General features: G+C 35.8%; 1 pseudogene; it reads right to left on the reverse strand.

Moving 5' to 3' along the window:
- Positions 1 to 11,459: 11,459 nt before the first annotated feature.
- The window catches only part of LOC127848234 (electroneutral sodium bicarbonate exchanger 1-like), a 61,195-nt pseudogene continuing 47,875 nt past the window's right edge, over positions 11,460 to 24,779 (reverse strand).

Below are 24,779 nucleotides of genomic sequence, written 5' to 3' on the forward strand. Positions count from 1 at the left end.
GAAGTTTACTTAAAATTTGTTTAATCCTTTGTTTTGAAGTATGATGAAAATTGTAGTTTCCTGCACTGAAAACAACCTTTCTTTATAAATAGTTATTGCCTTAAATCAGATTTTGATCAACATTAATATGCAATGAAACTTTCCGATATTCTTTATCAGTTGACTTAAATGAATAAATTCTTATTCAGTATCTCCCAATATGAAAATTAAAGCGATGCCGCATTGCGTTTTGCAATATTGTTTACCTGAGTTTACAATGCTAAGCTATTTTATCAAGTTAAGACGTGTTAAGCAGCTACAACTAAAACTAATTGAAAAAATTCACTGTTTCACAGTTAAATGGTATCATAATATTGACTTGATAAGGTAATTCGCTTAACTTCTCAAGTTTAACTCCTTTTAAATGTAACGATGGAAAACGCATTATATAAAACACATTCTGCGAGATTCAGTTGATAAGACTTTCATCCAATCCAGACCATGACAAATATTCAAAATAGTAAAATAATAAAACTAAACGTAACTTATAACTAAAATAATATTTTATCTCATGATTCCTAAATACAAATCAATAATCTACCAAAACAAACACATATTCCCCATTTCATTTCTTTATAAATTATAATACAGTAAGCATTTATGTCAAAATCTTCACAAAATCAACAAAAACGCACATTTTTCTAGTGTACACTTTTATTCAACAAAACACAAGACACATGGGCACATAGTACCTTTAACAAACTGAGTCTACATGAATTACCATCAATAAACTGAATCTAAATAATGTATCATAAACAAACTGATTCTAAATGACGCAAACACTGTTGGGTCTTTATGTACCATTACACTCACTGACACGCCTTCAAACTTCGATAATTTACGGTACCTTACATTATGCGAACAGTTAAAAAGCTTATAATGTTCTGCAGAATAAAAATGTTTAGGAATTCCTAAAAGGTGAAAAATCTAATTAGCAGTTTATTTTCCTGTTTGTTGTGAAAATATTTAGAAAAATCTTTTAAACTTCTGAATAAAACCATTTACACCATTACGTCCACAGATTACCTTAACAATACTAGACAGCCTTGCACATAACAAGATAATAAATGGACTTACTTAAACCACATCAAATAGCCACCACTTAAAATAACCTAATTTATGCTAAATATATGTTGCGTAATTACAGGATTTGAATGTGTTCTTTACTTTGTATGCATTACATGTCCTATTTACAGAATGTGTATATGTGTAAACCAGGATTTCTGCAAACATATCTTTGCACAACAAGACAAATTATGATGTTAACTGTATTCAGAAAAATTACAATGTTAACTGTATTCATGACAGTTTTAACTGTATTTAACTGCTCATTGATATGATTTGAAAGGTCATCATTAAGGCAACATAACGTTTTGTAAGATATTTCAGAGTACTGAGGCAACATTACATTTTGTAAGTCATTTGTGTTTACAAAAATACCAACAAAAGTGATAGCAAATTATCAAGAGGGCAATGATGAAACAACATTACATTTCGTAAGTCATTTGTGTATACAAACATACAAACAACTGTGATAGCAATTTAACAAGAGGGCAATCATGACCCAAATTGCTCAACTGAGTTCAAGTCAAAACAAATACTGTCACGTTGACCTAGTTTGTTGCTCAAAAATGGCCTTGACATTGTCAAGCTAAATATCTTGACAAAATTTCATTAAGGTTGAGTAATACATTTGGCGTCCAAAGAGGCATCAATGTTTTTCTAGATCTGAACATGTGACCTAGTTTGGGAAAGCATGTGATCTAGTTTTTGGACGCATGAGACTCTGATTCTAACTTGGCGTTAATATTGTGAAGACACATATTCTGATCATGTTGATGAGAAATATTCTGATCATATTCCATCAACAATGAACAATAAATGTGGGCTTTAGAGATTTAAAAACGTTTTTCTTACAAGCGACCTTATGCTTGGACACACATGGCCTAGATTTTAACTCTAGATATTGTCATTATATACATTCTGACCGAGTTTCTTCAAGATAGGATGAAAAATATGGCCTTCAGAGAGGCAAGTCTTAAAGTTTATGATACACTACACACAACGCACAACACAAGACGCCCGAGATAGGGTGACCATTATAGCACAGCACGAGCACTGTGTGAGCTTGACAATTCAAAACATAATTTGGTCTGAAAGAAAAAACAGTCCAAAAAATAAAACTGCTGAATTAAAGTACAGTATTTTAAATGTACGCATACTTTTGTACACAAAACTAACATTAAGTTTTTTTTTCACGAAAATAAAGCTTTAAAAACAGTACATTGTTAAGTAATGACTGTTTAACCCCAAAAATAATTCACTGCAAGTAACAGCGGGAAAAATACAAAACATAAACAAACTTGAAGAACAATCAATATTCAGATAAATTACGTGTAATACTATGGTATGAATTAAAAATAATCAAATGAAATCAAAATGTGGTCAAACAAAAATCGAAGCCTCCAGTTATAAAATATTAAAACATTTTTGTAGTTACGTACAGATAAAACAAAGTATTGTTAAATAAATAGCAATATTGGTAACACTAAAACAGCACATGAAGAAGCAATAAAACATACAATAAATAATGACAAATGAAAATCCGTACAAAAGAATAAAATAGTAAAGCTTTAAAAGAAAACAACTGTGATTTTAAAGCGTTAATGGAATTCTTTGTAAACACTGTGAAATATTATGCAATGCGTGCAACTGGGAAAAGCAGAACAATAAAGATAATAAAATATGAATAAACAAGATAAAACACACATAATTAAGTAACATAAACTAGACTAAAATGGCTGCTCATTCAGTTGTAAAATCTGTTTAGCTCAGGCTTAAAATCGTACATACTAGGAATAATTGTGTACATAAATAGAAAATCACTAAATACTGTGTTTTACATTACAAGGTTTAAGGATTTTTCAAAACAAAACAAACTTGATGAGACAAAGAATTATTGCAAACATCAGAACAACATGCACAATTGGCAAATAAATTATGCAAGCACAAGTATTATATTTACTATTTCTTCATGTAAACAAGAGCTTGTCACAGAGCTTGTCACAGTAGTGCCAGATCCCCTGCCGAAATGTGTTTGCTTGTATGACAACATTTGTTCTAGAGAGTAGAATACTATTTGTAAAAACAAATAAAGCGAGATAATTCGTTATGCTCCGGACAAAACTTTACTTTGAAATTAAATAAAGGGAGATAATTCAAACACTAAGGTATATATAGTTATGGTTCTTAGTCACTGCACTTCTCCTACTTGCCATCTATTTATATTTCAAGTTTCAAGTAAATCCTTTCGGTAGATTTAGAGTTATGCTCCGGACCAAAACTTACTTTAAAATTATATAAAAGGGGATATTATTAAAAAACTAAGGTAGATGGAGTTATAGTTCTTGGTCACTGCACTTTTCCTAGTTGCCATTTGTTTATATTTCAAGTTTCAAGTAAATCTCTTTATTATATTTAGAGTTATGCTCCGGACAAAAATTTACTTTTAAGTTATATAAAAGGGGAGATCATTAAAAAACTAAGGTAGATAGAGTTATGGTTCTTGGTTACTGCACTACTTCTAGTTGCCATCTGTTTATATTCTAAGTTTTTAGTATATCCATTAAAAAGATTTGGAGTTATGCTCCGGACAAAGTTTCGGACGGACAGGAGCAATTACTATATCCCCTCCAAATTTTTTTCGGCGGGCATAAAAATAAAACAACAATTCTGTTCTTCTTTGAATTCAGAATTATAGCGTGTTTCATAATCAATGTTGCTTTTGATTCAATGCAGATTTGATAAAGATTGACCTCTAACGAACCAAAACAGACCTCTGTGATCTTATAAGTAAGTCTTCAATGTTCATGAAAAAGATGCGCACACAAAACACATGGGTATTGCATTCTCATATTGCTTCAATAACAATGGTGTCATAAAAATTCAATTCAATTATTACCTTAAAATGAAGACAATTATTGTTTATCATGAAATCTGGGAAAATAATTGTATGAAGAAAAATGAAGCAAACAACAGAACTAACGTTTCCACTCCAAGAACATTACATTACTTAACAAATGCAACATTTCTACACCAACTGCTAAACATTTAATGTGTTATTATTTCAGAAATGTTAGACTATGCCCCATACAGGGATTTCTAGAACAAGAATGGAAGGAGAAAAACAAGACAAAAATCAGCATTTGAGGAGAAATCGCGGGTTTTATTCATGCGCAAAACTTTGTCCCAGGTAAGCCTACGCATGTGCATTAAGCCCCGTTTTCCAAGAACGTGCCGCTTTAGACTGAGAAGTTAATGGTTGTTAGGCAATAGCAGAGTAAGTACAGAAATTGGTAGACTCGATGTGAATTCAAGATGGCTTAAACGTAGACATCTACCATATAGGTAGAGAATAACAAGGAAATAACAAGGAAATAAAGATTCTTAGATTTCATGAGCGTGTTTTACATAAAAAAATATTTTGACCTGCAATTTTGTATAGAAATAAAATATTTGAAAACTACAAGAATTACAAATAAGCAAGTCAACTCAATTAACAAAAGCACTGCCATAGTGTAAATTGAATACAAACGACTCCATACCTAAAATAATCTACACATGTTGAGAAAACACTTAATTTTAGAAACGAATAAATTGTGATGATTGAATCTGGAAATGATGGTCAATTAAAATGATACAACACTTAAATAATGATATAATACGGAAGTAACACGAACAAGAACACAATTAACAGTGAAAATAACTGAACTAAGTCACATTTAATTATATTAATAAGTTTATATACATGTATGTTTCCGATTGCTCAGACACAAAACGTTGCATTTAATACGGAAATATTAAGGATATAAAACAGTGCAATGTTCCGACTCCCCCCCCCCTTTAAAGTACTTGACACTATAATAAACAAGAAACCGTCGGAGACGGGTGATGCTCACCAAAGGTTTTTTTGGTCACAATATTGCACTATATATTCAGATAAAAGAAAACGTCTTGAGGGCACAGTAGTTGGGGGGACAATATTTTTTTATGGAAAATTTTAAAGGGCCATAACTCCTAGAAAAATCATCGGACCAGAACTCGCTGATAATATGCACTTCTCCTCTTGGTAGTGAAGCTTCCCATAAAAATTCATTGAATTCCAGTCATTAGTTGCTGAGAAATAGCCCGGACAAGAATTGCACAATATGTACGTTAAATGGAAAATTTCAAAGGGCAATAACTCTGTGAAAAATCATACAACCAGAACCCGCTGAGAATATGCACATCTCCTATTGGTAGTAAAGCTTCCCATAAAGTTTCATTGAATTCCAGTCATTAGTTGCTGCGAAATAGCCCGGGCAAAAATTGTGCACTGACGGACTCACGGATACACGGACGGACGGACGAAGCGGCAACTATATGCTCACCACAAAATAAATTTTGTGGGAGCATAATAAAACTTTAAAATTAAGTCCCGATGTATTACAAAAGCTAACCAGAGAAAATTATAGCCAACGCAATAATTTTAACAAGATGTCTAAGCTAACAATAACAAAAGAAAAAGTCAAATAAAATTTTCGAATATCAAGAAGCAACTAAAAAGAATCAATAACTAATAAACACATTTCTAAATAACAAAAAATTAAGTCCTTTATTTCTTACATCAATCTTTTTTTTAAATCAAAACCTAAACTTTTGTAAAGTGTTTTCACATCTCAATACTTTGATGAAAATAACTTTTTTATATTTCACCTCATGCACACAGGTTCTAAGTACACATACATGTCTACATTAATGTTAAACAACCAAAACTATCAACATCACGTGTACTACAATTTCTAGAACACTTGTATGGCACACTTACACACTTTAAAAGTTGTATAGAGTCTTAGAGAAATCTTAACTTCAGTTTTATTTAATGATCAAATGTTGAGACTAAATTGTTTTTAATTGATAATGTTTTTAGGACTATAAAATTGCCACATACACACCAGTACATCTACACATTTTCATTCACAATTTGCATTGAAATAGATAAAAATGTAATCAGGTCAAAAACATAATATAGTATTATCAATATAAATAATCAAATCGCTATTAATAATTAAATCACTTTATTCTGACTAAAACACCAAGCCATTAAAATATTGTAATAATTTAATCCTTGAATATTATCAACATAAATTAAACATCAACAAGCAATCATGAATACTTCCAACATCAAAAAACAACAGGCACGCTTCTTGTTAACAGAAAAGAAATCGCAATTGTATAACTTGTTCACATATTGCATTTCAATCACCTAAAAAACAACATTATGTATAAATAATCATGATCATAGAAGTCAATGCATTGAACAATATGTATACATAGCATACACAGCAAAACAGACATATAATTACTCATGACAAATGAACAACATATTATTTCGATTTCAGGAACTCTGGCATTTTCAATCGTGGACATTGCAGACAAATGAACCCTCTTTTTCATTTGGAACATATCCGCAAATTAAGATATATGATAAAGTTACATGAATACGTACGTACAATTTTTGGATTTTTGCAGATGGAATTCAGAAATGTATGGACTTCATACATTTATGTATGGATACTGAAACAGTACATATCTATATAAGGTTATTTTCCAGGAACATTTTAAGATTAATTTTGATTTGAAATACAGACATTTTTAAAAACCACACAGTTTTTATACGTTTCGCTACTAAAGACAAAGATCTACAACTAATGAAAGTTATCTTTAGATAACGCCACACCCGAATGATTCAATTTTACATGAAATGGAATGAATATTTTATGTTTTCAAGAACCTGGAAACACCCTTCTAAATACTAATATGCATATACTGCAATCTAGTGATAAACTTCAAACCACATCTAATACAATGTCTCTATACACTGCACAAACAGCATTCCTGTTGAAAATAAAAAAAAGTTAAAGTGAAACTGATTCCACTTCACTTTCTTTTTCTTTAAACATATTTATTTTAGCTGGATTGCATCAAAAGCCTTAGGCTTATCTGAAACGCCCGCGAGTCTGTTTCCTGGATAGAACCAGATTAGAGTGTATATAGTGGGAATCTAAAGAACTCCCAAACCGGGAGGATCGAACTCTTGACCTCCAAAGCGCTAGGTAGACAGCATAAAAACTATGCGAAGGCGTCTCAAATTCTTGAAATGAAAACATTTGTATAGACCAATGATCTTAAAATTATAAGACAAAAATGCCCTTGAGTTAATATTTTCTTTATACATTTTGCCTTGAGACAAAAATTAGCACAGATATCAATTATCATACAATTAACTTTATATAATTATCTGATAATTCTTCCTTAACATTATCTTAAAATTCTTTGCCTTACAATAACATGAACATTCTTAGAACTTTGCCTTAGAGTTTGAACTTTCTATACAGGAATAGCTCGGCAGATCACCAAGTATCTCCGGTATATGAACACTGATATCAATAATAATTTTTTTTTTTTATGTCCTCAGAATTTTGCCTAACAATTATCTAATTATTCTTAGAGCTGTGACTTACAATAATCTTAAATCCGTACAATTTAGCCTTACAATTTCTAGTATTTAGCTTTCGAGATAGCACTATCTATAGAAGAATAGCTCGGTGGATCCACCATTATCTCTGGTATATGCATGCATCTCGATTTCTCATCCTTGTCACTATCCTCTTCCTCTACGTAGAAGGCGACCCCTTTCTTTGATTTCCCGTCCCCCCCTCCTCCGGGGGATTTCTCAGTTGGAGAGCTGGGTATTGGGGCCAGCCCAGTGCCATGGAAACCATTGCCGTCTTTTTTATGGCTCTTCTTGTGCTTCCTGAATAGTGATCAGACAAATGTATGTAAAGTGCCTCAGACAAATGTACATCAAGTGCCTCAGACAAGTGACGGTAAAATGTCTCAGACAAGTGAAGTTAAAGTGTTTCAGACAAATGAAAATAAAGTGACTTACACAAATGTTGGTCAAGTGCACCAGAAAAATATAGATCAAGTGCCTCAGACAAGAGAAGGTAAAATGTCTCAGACAAGTGAAGGTTTATGTGTCTCAGAAAAATGTAGTTAAAGTGCCTCAGACCAATATAGGTCAAGTGCCTCAGACAAATATAGGTCAAGTGTCTCAGATAAATTTAGGTCAATTGCCTCAGACAAATGTCGGTTAAGTGTATCAGACATATGTAGGTCAAAAGCCTCAGACAAATGTAGGTCAAGTGAACCAGACACAAGTAGGTGAAGTGCATCAGACATATGAAGATCAAGTACATAAGACAAATGCAGATCAAGTGCATCAGACAAATGTAGATCAATTGCATCAGACAAATGTAGGTCAAGGGCATCAGACAAATATAGATCAAGTGTATCAAACAAATTTAGATCTAGTGTATCAGACACATTGAGGTCAAGTCCATCAGACAAATGTAGGTATAGTGCTGGTGTTTTGGAAAATGAATTATGTAATTTCATTAATAAGTCGGCATGAAATTTCATGGTTTAAAAAAAGGATTTGTCGAGAATATTTCTGATGTGCTTGTGTTAAATTCCTGGATCTGTGAGCCTATGAAATCAACAAAATGTCTGGTCCCACGAAAAATAATGATTTGAAACAATATGATATATATATATATATATATAAGTTTTTTTCTGCAAAGTCAAAATATTTTGGCCATTACTGATTACTAATCACTTAAAGCAAGACACTAACTTTGATAATAAGTTTATGCTTAGAATACTAGTCCACGGTAAAACAATGTTTAATTAAATTATTTAAATTATTCAAACCCAACATTGAAATAAGTTGTCAAATCTTCTCAGAGAAGATTATAAGAATAAGCGAGTCTCATTCTGTGAAAATTAGACTTGTGCTTAAAAAGTCTTCACATATTAGCATGTGCAGTACACACAGGCTAATCAGATACTTTGGGACTAAATTGGATTTTCATTTAGAAGAAACTTCACTTAAACAAGAGCTGTGGTTTTGAAACACAATGCCCCCTACTGCGCTTTGAAGCCGCACATCAGCTATTTTAGAAACAATGATATATTTTGAATGTAAAGGTCACAGTGAACTTGACCTTTGACCTAGTGACCTCAAACCATGTTTGATTGTAGATCTCAATCAGATGCATGCACATGTGAAGTTTAAAAAACACAGACCCAAGAGTTTTCATTTTATGAGCAAGGTTAAAGTTTTGGGACGGACACACACATACAATGACAGACAGACAGACAAACAGACAGACAGGCAAAAAACAATATACCCCCGATCATTCAATCTGGGGGCATAACACAAAAATACCACAAAAGCGGGAAGCTTTGCTTCTGATTAGCTGTGCAGACTGCTTATGTTAATCTGGGATGACACTTAATTCACATATGTTAAGTGCCCTTTTCCCACCGTAAGGCTAAAATCTAATTATGCAAATTATTTAAAACAACTTATTTAACTCATTGTTGTTGACACATATGTCTTTTCGCTGGACTATGCTACAGTTTAAGAACAGTTAACAATTCATCAGTCAATAAATGAAGCACACTAACATTTGAGTCTAGTTAACTTCATTTTTAAGAAAAAAAGTCAAATAAACAGTGGACATCAATACGTTTTCTGAGCGTCTACTTCATGCAGAGTGCATTCATAAATCTGCTTTCAAATTATATTAATTTAAATAAATCAAAGATATTATAAAGTTTAAACATCAAATACTTTTTAAGAGTCTACTTCATGCATACTGTTTTTCATAAATCTGCTTTTAAATTATATTTATTTAAATATATCAAAGATATTAGTAAGTTTGAACATAAAATACGTTCTGAGTGTCTACTTCATGCACACTGTTTTTCAAAAATCTGCTTTTAAATTATATTTATTTAAATATATCGAAAATATAAGTAAGTTTGAACATAAAATACGTTCTGAGTGTCTACTTCATGCATACTGTTTTTCATAAATCTGCTTTTAAATTACATTCGTTTAAATATATCAAATATATATTTAAGTTTGAAATAAAATATGGTCCGAGTTGCTACTTCATGCATAGTGGATTAATAAATCTATTTTTAAAATTCAATACATTTAAATCAACCAAAGATTACATAAAGTTTTAAATTTCCAGCACAAAACGCAAATTTTGATATATCGACTTTATTTATGGTGCCTTTGAAATCCTCACAACAAATCATGCCAAGGGATAATACTCTTGTGAATACCTTTTCCCTTTCAAAACTACCGGAGTGCCATGCTTGAAAACGCTATAGAAAAATAAAGAAAAGTTCAAAAACTGATATAAATATTTTTATGTTAAGACACAAATTTTACAATGCTTTTATGTCACATTTACAATAAGCATGAGAAGCTATGCCAGTATATATATTAGCTTATTTTGAGTCATTTTTTTCCAAGTATTTCGTTGCCATCATGTCAATCACTCAACAAGCTCACAGGTGTGCAGGTTAGGCTGGTTAACCAGTGATTTCATGACCAATCACAACACAAATAGTGATGATACCAGCCCAGGAATTAAACTGTACTCTACCATCTGAGCTACCCTGCTCCACTAGATCGGAATATAATTACATGCGTGTAGCACTGGAAACACTACTGTTTGGAATACCCCAATAATTAGGGGTCAATTCACAAAATACCCATTGTAGGCACAAATGGTTGTTCATTCAAATAATAACTTTTTACATGTAGTATGATAATGACAGAGTAAAGCTTTATTTACACCCCCCGTACATCGGGGTCTTCCGAACAAAAACACATACAGGATACTTCTATCAGGTCTATGGAAAAGTGACTCAAAATCTTCTGGGATAAGGGCAAATCATGCCATCAAACAATCATTTTTTTAAAAACACACTTTAATCACTTCAATGAACAAAACAACATAAATTGAACACATCTATTTGGACAACACAAAACTTGAATGCATAAAACAGCCAAGCACGCAATCAATAACTCACCAGGAACATGAATTAGCTAGGGTCTTATATACTATGGCCCCTTACAAAAGTGGTAGGCCCCTAGATTTCTGTCAACTACACAATACAATTAAATCATATATCCCATTAACGAGAAGTATATACACAGCAAGATGTGTATTTGAAACGCTATGCCCCCCCCATATATTTAAACTTTGACCTTGAATGATGACCTTGACCTTTCACTACTCAAAATGTGCAGCTTCATGAGATACACATGCATGCCAAATATCAAGTTGCTATCTTCAATATTGCAAAAGTTATGGCCAATGTTAAAGTTTGATGCAAACAAACAAACCAACAAACAGACAGGGAAAAAACAATATGTCTCCCAGTATAAACAGGGGGACATAAAAAGGGTGGGCAACTACAGGCAACATGTTAGTTTTATAACTCTGGCTCACCTTTTACTGATGGAGTTCATATTCAAGGATGAATCACTATTTTTCTGACGTTCTCCGGACTGAATATTCTTTCATATCGAGTTCTTCGCAATCTCTTCGGATATATTCATCTGAAACAAATACAAAAAAGGAATCAAAGAGACCTATTTATCTGCAACTAACTTTACTTTATCAGTTTATTAAATTTGTCAGTCAATGGCATGTGTAATTCAATCAACAACTCAATCCTAATTCTTTTTGGTAAATTATGAAACAATAAACATGTTTCTCATCTACCTAATTCACCTGAAATTATCCAACAAGGCTTTTTTTCCTTCTTGGACAATGGAATTTCTTCACAATTTTGGGAGGTTTACGATTCAAAATTTAATATTTTTGAAAATTTGCGAATACAATTTTCACAATGTTAAAAAGTTTGTGACGCATTTGCTTTAATTTGGCAAAGCTTGCAACACATTTTTGTACATTTTTGAAAAGTTCAGCCTTATTTTTCCACACATTTAGGGGCAAATGGCCACTTCAAGAAGACAGGAAAAAATCCCTGTTAAAGCCAATTATAAGCCTATCCTCACCCCCAGTGACACTACTCACTTCATTGACAAAACTGTCCGTGCCTCCATTGAAACTCACTTCATTGACAAAACTGCCTGTGCCTCCATTGATACTCACTTCATTGACAAAACCGTCCGTGCCTCCATTTATACTCACTTCATTGACAAAACTGTCCGTGCCTCCATTGATTGCAAAGTTCATGATGGAGGCCTTGGGTGCAAAGTTTTCTTGTCCAGGCGCAGCGTTCTTGGGGTCCAACAAGGTCTCACACTCCTGAAAGAAACAAAACAATGGATGTAGATTTCTGATTTTGGAAAACAAAGAGAAATTTGCATTGGTCATTTTCCGATGTTGTTAAATTGAACAAGAGCACCGCCTAGCTGGGACAGACCGCTCATCTACTTTTCTTTTTAAAGGTGAAGGGACCTATCTCAATACTTCAATCAAAGAGCAGGGATGGGTAGGGGTGGAGAGGGGTGTATAGTGTGGGGGTGTGGTCATTTATTACATTATCTTCAAACAATAAGAAGAGTATGGAGAACAAATAATTGGGGGGGGATTCTTGGGTGAGAAGGATGGTTGGACCAGGGGATTCTTGGGTGGGAGGAATGGTTGGATGGTCTTTCAAAAATAAATTAAAAATAACAAGACAGTTGTCAAGCAATAAAAGTCCCCTAACGTCTCCACCAATGTCAGAATTGTTTTGTATTTGTTGCCATAGCAACCAGAATTTATGACGTAGGAACAAAATTAAGTAACGTGCATAATTTCCATATTGCCATCCATCCATGTTCAAAGTTTCATGAAAAAATATTAAAAACTTGTAAAGTTATCGCAGGATCCAGAAAAACACCATTTTCAGCAGTATTTCTAGTCTATTTGTTGCCATAGCAACCATAATTTTTGACGTAGGAACAAAATGAAATGACGTGCATAATGTCCATATTGCCATCTAGCCACGTTTCAAGTTTCATGAAAAAATATTAAGAACTTTTAAAGTTAACGCAGGATCCAGACAAAATCACCTTTTTCAGCATTATTTATAGTCTATTTGTTGCCATAGCAAGCACATTTTTTGACGTAGGGACAAATGAAATGACGTGCATAATGTCCATATTGCCATCTATCCATAGTTCAAGTTTCATGAACAAATATTAAGAACTTTTAAAGTAATCGCAGGATTCTGAAAAAAAACATTATTTTTAGCAGTATTTCTAGTATATTTGTTGCCATAGCAACCATAATTTTTGACGTAGGAACAAAGCGAAATGACGTGCATAATGCCCATATTGCCATCTATCCATGTTTCAAGTTTCATGAAAAACTATTAAGAACGTTTAAAGTTATTGCAGGATTCATAAAAGTTTGACAGACTCACAGACGCACAGAGCAAAAACCACAAGTCCCTTCCGGTGGGACTTATAACAAGAGGGCCAAGATGGCCCTAGTTCGCTCACCTGAGAGAAGTATGGTTCATTCAATCTTTACCAAATGTCAAACTTGAACTAGATATTGTCCAGACAAACATCCTGGTCAAGTTTCATCATTATTTCATCTGTGAGTCATGATCAATGTACCTATGAAAGCTCATGATCCTAGGCGTAAGCATTCTTGAGTTATCATGATCATTGTACCTATGAAGTTTCATGATCCTAGGAATAAGCGTTCTTGAGTTATCATCCAGAAACAATTTTAATATTTCATGTCACTGTGACCTTGACTTTTGACCTAGTGACCTGAAAATCAATAGGGGTGAAATGTGACTATTAGTGTTTACAAGGTTTTTATTTTTTTGACCTAGTGACCTAGTTTTGACCTGTCACAACCCAGTTTCGAACTCGGCCGAGATTTCATTGGGACAAAGCTTCTGACCAAGTTTCATGAAGATGGGACAAGAAATGTGGTCCATAGAGTGTTTACGAGCAAATGTTAACGGACGGACGAACGGACAAAGAACGGTCACAAAAGCTCACCTGACCAATCAGGTGAGCGAAATATCAATATATATGTATTTTTAACCATGTTTTTTTTTCTTGCGGGGGGGGGGGGTCGGGGTGAGAGGGGGGTATAGTGTGAGGGTATAGTGAGGTTTCTCTATAGCCAAATAAGGAAAACTGCCCCCCCCCCCCCCTGGCAGCCATGTTATTCAACTAACCGGAACCATTTTCGAACTCAACTCTCATATTAAGAAAACAAATATTCTGACCAAATTTCATGAAAATTGGGCCAAAAATGTGACTTCTACTCTGTTCACCTGTTTTCACTAAAAACATATAGAGAAAAATGCCCCGCCCACTGACGGCCATCCTTTTTCACCGATCTGGACCATTTTCGAACTCGTTTGATATATCAATAAAACCGATGTTTTGACCAAATTTCATGACAATTGGGCAAACATTGTGACTTCTAGAGTGTTTACAATGTTTCTCTATAGCCAAATAAGGAAAAATGCCCCCCCCCCTCCCCTGACAGCCATGTTATTCAACTGACCGGAACCATTTTCGAACTCAACTCTCATATTAAGGAAACAAATGTTCTGACCAAATTTTATAAAAAATGGGCTAAAAGTGTGACTTCTAGTGTGTTCACATTTTTCACTATATACATATAGAGAAAAATGCCCCGCCCACTGGCGGTCATGTTTTTTCACCGATCTGGACCTTTTTCGAACTCGTCCGATATATCAATAAAAGCAATGTTTTCACCAACTTTCATGATGATTGGGCAAAAAACTGTGACTTCTATAGTGATTACACGGTTTCTATATAGCCAAATAAGGAGAACTACCCCCCCCCCGGCAGCCATGTTATTCAACTGACCGGGGCCATTTTCGAAATTAACTCTCATATCAAGGAAACAAATGTTCTGACCAAACTTGATAAAAACTTGACCCAAAAATGTGACTTCTAGAGTGTTCACATGTTTTCACTATATACATATGGAGAAAAATGCCCCGCCCACTGATGGCCATGTTTTTTCACCGATCTGGACCATTTTCGAACTCGTCTGAGATGTATATAAAACCAATGTATTGACTAACTTTCATGATGATTGGGCAAAAATTGTGACTTTGAAAGTGTTAACAAGGTTTCTTTTTAGCAAAATAAGGAAAACTGCCCCCCCCACCGGCAGCCATCTTCGAGTCATAATCAATGTACCTATGAAGTTTCATGATCCTAGGCATAAGCGTTCTTGAGTTAACATTCAGAAACCATTTTACTATATAAGGTCACCGTGACCTTGACCTTTGACCTAGTGACTTGAAAATCGATAGAGGTCATCTGCGAGTCATAATCATTGTACCTATGAATTTTCATAATCCTAGGCGTACGCCTTCTTGAGTTATCATCCAGAAACCATTTTATTATTTCAGGTCACCGTGACCTTGACCTTTGACCTAGTGACCTGAAAATCAATAGGTGTCATCTTCAAGTCATGATCACTGTACCTATGAAGTTTCATGATCCTCGGCATAAGCGTTCTTGAGTTATCATCTGGAAACCATTTTACTATTTCGGGTCATCGTGACCTTGACCTTTGACCTAGTGACCTGAAAATCAAAAGGGGTTATCTACGAGGCAAGGAATCCTGGCTGACATAACAAAGTAACAAATCCATCGGAAGAATCAAAACGAAGATGACTGTCCTCGATTGAAAGAGCATGAATTTCACTTCTCAGTTTGGCTGAAGTCATCGAACGATGGAAAACAGTTCTCCAAGTTAGGAACTGTAACGAAGCTTTATCGAGAGCCTCATAGGGAGCCTTAGTAAGAGAACAAAGAACACAAGCCAAATCCCATTATGGAGCAAGTGTCCAAAAAACAGGACGTTTGAGTTTTATAGCTCGTATCAGTTCCGAAATAGTCGGATCAGCAAAGACTTGTGATGACTTACGAAAAGCCAATGTATGGGAAATCATAGATCTATATCCTTTGATGAAGCTAAGAGAAAGTTTCTTATCATCAAAAAGATAGATGAGAAAATCCGCTATGCGTCTAGCAGAGGGATTGAAAAGATCAATTTTCCCTCGAATACATCAATTAGAGAAGAAATTCCAGCGAGCATCATAGACTGCTCGTGTGGACTTTCTCCTTGCAGAAGCAATGAGGGTTGAATCCCTGACAAAAAAGCGTTTCTTGCAGAGATTGCCTGATAACGGCCAGATGTGTAAGTGGAACATTGCTAGATCCGCATGTAGTCTGTCTCTTTGAGAAAGAAGATTGTAAGGAATTTTCCGGGGATAATTGCACAGGAGATTCAGAAGATCCAAGATCTCCTGGGCCACCAAGCGGAAATCAGGAGTATGCGACACGAACTCACCCTGATTTTCGCCAATATTCGGGGAATCAGAATGGGTGGGGGATAGGCGTGAGCGTAAAGTTGGTCCCAATAGAACGAAAGCGCGTCTATTGCCCGTGCTGCTGGATCGTAAACTGGACTCGCATACAGAGGAAGTCTGTGGTTGTTTCTGGTCGCAAAAAGATCAACCAGTGGATAAACAAACATGAGAAAGATCTGATTGGCCACTTCCTGATGAAGTGTCCACTCCGATGGAAGTAGCTGGTGATTGTGAGACAAACCATCCACCAGGGCGTTGCGGCAACCTGGAATATATTTGGATAGAAGAAAAATGTTGAGCGTCTTTCAAAGAACAAGTAATTTCCTGGTTTCCAGATACAGGGAGTGAGAATGAGTTCCCCCTGTGCCTGGATGTTAGTCACAACTGATGTGTTGTATGTTGACACCATCACACAATAGTCTGGAAGATGTGACTGGAAATGCGATACATCTAAAAAGACTGCCCGAATCTCTAGATTGTTGATATGCAGATGTGACTCCCGATGAGACCACAATCCTGATATTATCAGACTGAGTGGTTGCAGATGAGCAACCCCCCTTCATTGCTTGCGTCCGTCATTAGGAATAAAGACGGTTGCGGAGGAAAAAGGGGTACTCCTGCCAAGAGAGTGTCCTCGTCTAACCACCACTGAAGATGAGGTACTAAGTCTGGAAGAATTGGAATCTGTGATAACAGATTGTCTGTAGACCATTTCCTACAAACTGAGAGGTAATCCTGAAGTGGACGTAGGAACAGACGTCCCAACTGCACAAAGTCTGCAAATAAGCTTAGGATACCATTGAGAGAGAGGGGAATTCTTGAGCTGTTATATGAGATTGGGACAAAACCCATTTGATCTTCACCAGTAGGTCTGATATACGTTGACGTGACACTCTGACCCGATTGATAAGGGACAAGAAATTTATTTCCACGAAAGTGAAATCCTGAGAAGTAACGAGGTCTGATTTGTCTGCATTGAGAAGGACATTGTTGTTCGTGATAGATGAATTAATAAATCACGAATTTTTTCAGGAACAGAGTCCGACCAATCACAAACCAACAGCAAACTTGTCGCTAACATGAAGTCTATCTGGCTAGTAAGATCTAATGATCTGCGTTCACACCATTCCCAGTTTTCCAACATGGAGTAATGAATAGAAACAGGATTTGAAGTACTAGGCATAGTAAGTAAAAGCTTGTTGATGTAAGGATCCTGAACCGGTAGTTTGGAAAAATCCAAGCCAGAAGTTGGATCTGGTACCGGAGACTTGTAGCTTCTACTACCTTCATGATGTTTAGGATCAGAAAGATCTTAAGGAACTTTCCACAAAGATCCCAATGATTGAAAAACAGACAAAGCAGTAGCACCAATAGGAAGGTGTGGGTCAAGACGAGACCTCGCCTTACTAACCCTGTTGGGATCAATTGTGCGAACTAATTGTTCCGTGACAGAGATCGTCGAATGTGTAGACAGCTCAGCAGGTCGTGGATAATAATCTTCACCAAGAGTCTGGAACATAAGTTCATAAATCTTGTTAATAGAAGCAAAATATTGATCAAATTCAATGTTTGCCTCTGCATCTGATTCAGCCTTACTCACTACAACACTAGCAGTGTGCATAGAATGAGCGGGAACGTAAGTGGGAATAACAGATTGCGATTATCTGGTAAAGACGAATGACCATCCACAAAGTCAACACACTGACAATTAACACCGGAAGTTGAAGGTTCATTATCAGTATTGACAGGTACAAATTGTCCAAAAGAATCTTGAACCCATAATGTGTCAGTATTTGACGATGCTTCAGAACGGGGTACACGACTAGGTAACGTAAAAGATACCCGTGGTGCAGACAAAGTAGCCGTAGTGGTGAGATGAACACCAGAACTCAAGGCCTGAATTTTGGGACCAGTCACTGCAACCTGTGTTGATGTCAAACTGGAAACTCGAACTGTTACATTCGGTATGGAAACATTACCATTCTTTGAAAAGGGATAGTGCTGTGACCGATAAAATCAGTCGGTACGACTATGCCTACCTGAAGCTTGTCAACGACCTTTATCCCTGCAATGCCGAGAACTAGATCGGCTTCAATTGGAATTAAGTCCCCTAGAGCAGCGTCTCTGTGAGCATTGAGATGATTGGTAACGAGCATATTAACGCCGGGAATGAGGACTGCTTGATAAAGGAGAGCGTGTCTGACGTCTACCGCTATTGTCTGTACTCGTTGATGACGAAGAATCATTAGGCTAAGAAGAGGAAGAGAAGGAAGAATAGTCCGATGATAAAGAACAACGTCTATTTTTGGTCGTTGTCCGGTGCCATGGACCGGTTACCGGACCGGTCCCCGGTGCCATGGACTGGACCACGGTGATAAACCCTGTCAACGGTGCCCCTAATCATGACCAGTGTTGTCACCGGATAATGACCGAAGTATGGCGTCTGCCATATGGTCAGACATTGGTCGATGTCCCTGACCAATGTCATTGGGCAATGACCAGCGATTGGGAGTTGCCATATGGTCAGATGTTGACCGACTGACAGCAATATGCGCAGTACGGTCATCATCTTGCCCGATGCCCTGTGATTAATGCTGCAACTTGTCATCATTGGTCTGCGAAGTCAACGGGTATTTATCCTCTGACGGAGGTTCGTCTGCATATTTACAGCTCAGGAAAGTTCTCAGACGATTCGCTTTGTGCCAAGCATCATCATCTCATGAACCGCAAACAGTACATGTGTTATCAAATATACAATGTGTACACGCCAGGCAAGATTTATGGGTATCCCATCTTGCCTAAATGTGTCCACAAGAACCTCCAGTCTGTAAATTAATTTCTAATTTTCTGAAACAGAAGAAAAAGAAAAGAACCAACAAAAGAATAAGCAGTGTTTATAAAACAGATTTGATGCAAAATACAATCAAAAAAATATATTTTCACTGTACAAATCTTCTCAATTTCTTATTGGCGAAGATCACGCAATGCACCTACTCAATTGCATGAGCACGTACGAAAAAAAAACCCAGCAACATTGAAAACAATTAGAGATGCAAAATTTCATACAAGAAACAACTTTTGAATGAAAGAGAACAGATAAATAAATATATATATCCCTCAAATAAGCCGAACCAACATGCAGAAACGATAGGAAATCCAATTTTCAATCCAGACACCAGACATGGCGTGCATGGATGGCGATCCAGAAAAGGAAGATGAGTTGCAGTTCTTGATTTCTGGTTAGGTTACATTATTCTATGTTTTAACTGATATACTTTCGTTATGAAGGTGGACCGTTCCCTGCGCTTGATTAATTTCTGGATGAGATAACCCACCTTAAAAAGGTGTAGCTAATAGATAGCAGGTAAGTGTTTATGACATTAAAATGCCAACCAGAGTTATGCAACTTGTCCTGTACAGTCCCCTATGATAGTTAGCGAGTGTTACAAGCTATAATACTTTCGGAGTAAAGTGAACCAAAACACAAACCTTAACGAAATTTTTAATTTTCTAAGTATAAAGGGGCCGTAATTCTCCCAATTTGCCAGTTTGTTACATAACGTTGCCTGTCCACTTATGATAGTAAGTAAGTGATGCAAGTTTGAAAGCAATAGCTTTGATACTTTAGGAATAAAGTAGAAATAAACACAAACTTTACCAAATTTTCAATTTTCTGAGTATAAAAAGGGCATATAATTCTGTCAAAATACCAGCCAGAATTATCTTACTAAGCCTGCCCAGTTCTCTCATGTTAGTTAGTAAGTGTACCAAGTTTGAATGCAATAGCATCGATACTTTATGAGAAAAATGGACCTAAACACCAAACTTAACCGGACGCAGATGCAAACGCCGCTCAGGTGCTGACTACAGCTCATTTAAAAAAAAATAGATCTGCTAAAAATCATAAAGATTATATAGTACGTTACCTCTTCCTGTCTCAGCACGGCCTCTGTCTCCTTCTTCTTGTCGTCTTTCTCACGCAGGCTGATCTCCGGCATAATGTCATCGAGCAACTTGAGCTCGTTCTGAGTAAACACCCAGTCGAGTGCCTAGCGGATAAAACACATTGCCAAGACCTGAAAGAGAAAGCAGCCTTGCGGATAAAACACATGGCAAATACCTGAAAAAGAAACCTGGCAGGCGGATGAAACACACTGCCAAAACCTAAAAGAGAAACCAGCTTTGCAAAAGAAACACATTGCAAACACATAAAAATGAAAACAGATTTGTCACTTGCTAAATATATTATGAACTTTAGCTATGAATTTCTAAATATAATTTCAATCAAAGCTCTAAATGGCTGAATAAATTGTCAATCAAAGCTCTAAATGGCTAATTATATCTTGTCAATCGAAGCTCTGAATGGCTAAATATATTGTTCTGAGTGGCTTAATGTCAATGAAAGCTATGAATGGCAAAACATATTTTCAAAGCACTAGATGCAATAACAAGAGCAACACCTTGCGGTTGCAGACCGCTCATCTATTTTTCTTTTTAAAGGTGAAGGGACCTATCTCAATTTCAATCACAAAAGGAGGGGTGGAGTGGAGGGGGTGTATAGTGTGAGGGTGTGGTTATTTATTTCATTAGTCTATATTGAGTCTATTGTGGTATGTCAGGTAAGAGTTGTTTTGTCAAAGTATCAATCAAATCTAATCATGAATACAGAAGTTATTGCAATTTTAGAAAAAAATAATTATTTGACCTTGAGAGTCAAGGTCATTCAAAGGTCAAGGTAAAATTCAGATACAGTACCCTCATGATACCATGAAAGTATTTGAAGTTTGAAAGCAATAGCCTTGATACTTTAGAAGTTAAGTGGATCTAAACACAAAATTTAACCATAATCAAAGTTACTAAGTCAAAAAAGGGCCATAATTCCGTAAAAACATTTTTTTAAAATAAAAAAACATTTTGATTATTAAATACTTACCTGCTATTTCATGCTTCTCCTTTCGAGGGGGAAATAACTCATCTGGAATTTTAACTGGGAATCAGCCACCTGGGAATACCGATATACAGCCCAGGTTACACATAGTGCAATGCAACCTAGCCAAAAATCGGTAACCAACACTCAATATTCTTTCAATATATATACACACATATTAATAGAATAGCGGGGTGGGAGGTGCGATTTTGCGATAGCAGGTAAGTATTTAATAATGAAAATGAATTTTATTTTTAAAATTTGTTTTAATGTCATATTTACTGACCTGCTATCTCATGCTGATTTTGCAGCTGTGGTTGGAAGGTTCGTATATATTTTCCCAACACAGCAGAACCCAGAAACAGGTTTATCAGCTAATGTTAGCAAAACCCTTAACAAGGGTTATCAAGTTATCTTCGTTAAAACGGTATTAATTATGACTTCTCGGACAAAGTAATATGTCTATGTCGTAAAGAAGACACTACCGTTAGTGAAACCACAACAAGCCCAAACATATACAAATTGTATTGTTGGCACTTCAGAAAACGAAGATAAAAAGATGACAAAGGTGGTGGGATTGCTCCAGAAAACAGCTTAGAGCACATTAAAAAGTGGGGTGTAATAATTGTATGCACACAAAACAGACAGAGCTCTTAATTCGTGCGGTCAGATCCTAAAAAGGAATGAATCCTTAGATAGAGATAAGAGTAACTTTCCTTAGTCGAGGTCTAACCCTGAGAAATAGAAGCCGCAGAAGCATCCCCCCCCCCTTTTTTAGGGAAATAGAGAGTGTCTTTTGAGATTTCAAATGGACATCTGACTAACACTGCTGAGATAGAACTTCAAAGCCCCGATTGCCCATAGAAGTTTGTCCTCAGTCTTTCCTTTAAAAAGCCATATAGAGGACTTGATAATAAGCAAGGAATCCTGGCTGACACAACAAGGTGAAGATGACATTAGATCCAACTGGCATTGGTCGTATTCAACAAAAAAAACATGAATTTCACTTCTCAGTATGGTAAAAGCCATAATAAGAAGGAAAACCGTCTTAAAATTATATTGGAACTGCTAATAAGCCTGATGAAAAAGGTTCATAGGAAGCTCATTAAGCATCCCAATACATGTAATTCAAGCCAAAACCTCTTAAGAAGGAAATGGAACGAAAAAACATAGTGCTGACGTTCCATAGCTAGGATCAGTTCCAAAATAGGTAATACAGCACAGAGTTGTGATGATTTACACAAAACAAAGTATACGAAAGCATAATCTCTATCCTTTGATGAAGAAAAAAGCAAATTTCTTATCATCAAGATAAAGATGAGAAAAACCTCTCTGGAACTAGCAGAGTGATTAAGGTAATAACTATGCTTTTGCATACCCAGTCAAAAAAGAATTTCCATAGAACCTTTATACAGTTTAGGCATTGAAGACCCTGACGCCCAACACTACAGATCCAACTTTAATTCGAAGAAACTGTATACTCTCTTAAAAAACTCCAAACAAGACGCTCAAGGTATATATACTCTTTTTGACAATGTTTTAGGAAAATCAACATCTGTGAATCAAGAAAAGGCCAATGTTTTGAACCAAAAGTTTCAATCCGTTTTCACACCTATGTCCCCCTTACCCTATCTCAATCATGTCTCTCTTTTTTTCAGAAATCTTAATGGAATTTCATCTTCATCTTTCAGAAAATTTCCAACAATGCCAAAGATCACAGTCAGTGTCAATGGGGTGCATACGTTGCTATCCAATCTTAAACCAGACAAGGCAGCAGGTCCAGATAACATCAAACCTCTTGTTCTTAAATAATTAAGTAAACAAATTTCTCCCATAATAACACTTCTGTTTCAGAAAACATTGGACTCCGGAATTCTACCAAAAGTATGGACATCTGCAAATGCAATACCACTGTACAAGATAGGAAACAAAGAAGACCCAGCAAATTACAGACCGATCTCTCTTACCTGTATTTTATGTAAATCCTTAGAACATATAGTTTCCTCAAATCTTTCAGCTCACTTCAATAAATATAACATACTTTATGACCTACAGCATGACTTCAGAAAAAAAGCGTTCCTGCGAAACACAACTTCTACAACTCATTGATGACCTGGCACGAAATATGTCATCTGGACAACAAACTGATCTAATATTTCTTGATTTCATAATTTCAGTAAAGGTCGACAAAGTGAACCATCTTAAACTGCTTTTCAAATTACAGGAACATGGTGCAGATAAAGATACTCTCTCATGGATCAAATCATTCTTTATAGGTCGTACTCAACGTGTTGCTCAAGATGGAGAATTATCATCCGAGGTACCAGTGACATCTGTGGTACCACAAGGGTCTGTGCTTGGTCCGTTACTTTTTCTTCTTTATATAAATGACTTACCTAAATCGATTACTTCTCAAGTACGCTTATTTGCAGATGACACTGTCGTTTATCTAACAATCAACAATATGCATGACTGCCATACTCTAGAAGAAGATCTAGATAAACTTATGAAATGGGAACATCTTTGGGACATTGAGTTCAACCCAAGTAAATGCCAAGTTTTAAACATAACCAGAAATAAATAAAAATTATCTTATAATAACGACTCCATGGACAAATACTAGAAACTGTTGACAATGCAAAATACTTAGGTGTGGACATCTCAAAAGACCTTTCCTGAAACACCCATATAAATAGAACTACAAATAACGCTAATAAATCTCTAGGTTTTCTACGCAGGAACATACAGACAAGAAATTCCAACATTCGCCAGCTGGCATACACGACAATAGTAAGACGACAGGTTGATATGCTACTTCCGTATGGAGTTCTCACACTTAACAAAATATACACAAAATTGAAAAAGTACAGCGTCGAGCAGTCCGCTTGGTCAAGCATTATTATTCTACATATGACAGTGTCACCTCCATGTTAGAGGAACTTGGTTGGCAGACCCTACACGACAGACGAAATGACACTAAATTAATAATCTTTTTCAAAATTGTTCATGGTTTAGTAGCCGTGCCGCTGCCATCATATATCGAACGACCCACCGGATTCACTCGTCACATGCACCCCCCCCTCTTTCAGACAGATCCATACCACTGCAAATTATTATAAGTTTTCATTTTTCCCAAGTGCTATTGTGATGTGGAACAACCTCCCTGCCACTACAGTATAATATCCTGATCTTGAAGGGTTTAAGCGGTCCCTGCTTTCCCCTTCTGCCCCTTGAACTCCGAGAGACATGTTTTATCAGCTTTAACCTTAAATCACTTCACCATGCATGATTAATCGAACATACTTTTATCTTTCTCACTTATTCACTTTTAAAAATTTTATTTTTCACTGACTGCGCACCTGTCAATAATACCCGCAAGGGGAGTTAGACAGTATAGATAGATAGATATTTGACCTGTGAAGAAGTTTCCTGAAAATAATTGTATAGGAGACTTAAAAGGTCGCAGAACCATAATCCCATGGTTCATTGAGTATATTGCATA

Source organism: Dreissena polymorpha, chromosome 1 (genome assembly GCF_020536995.1).
Source record: "Dreissena polymorpha isolate Duluth1 chromosome 1, UMN_Dpol_1.0, whole genome shotgun sequence".
NCBI classification, from domain to species: Eukaryota; Metazoa; Mollusca; class Bivalvia; order Myida; family Dreissenidae; genus Dreissena; species Dreissena polymorpha.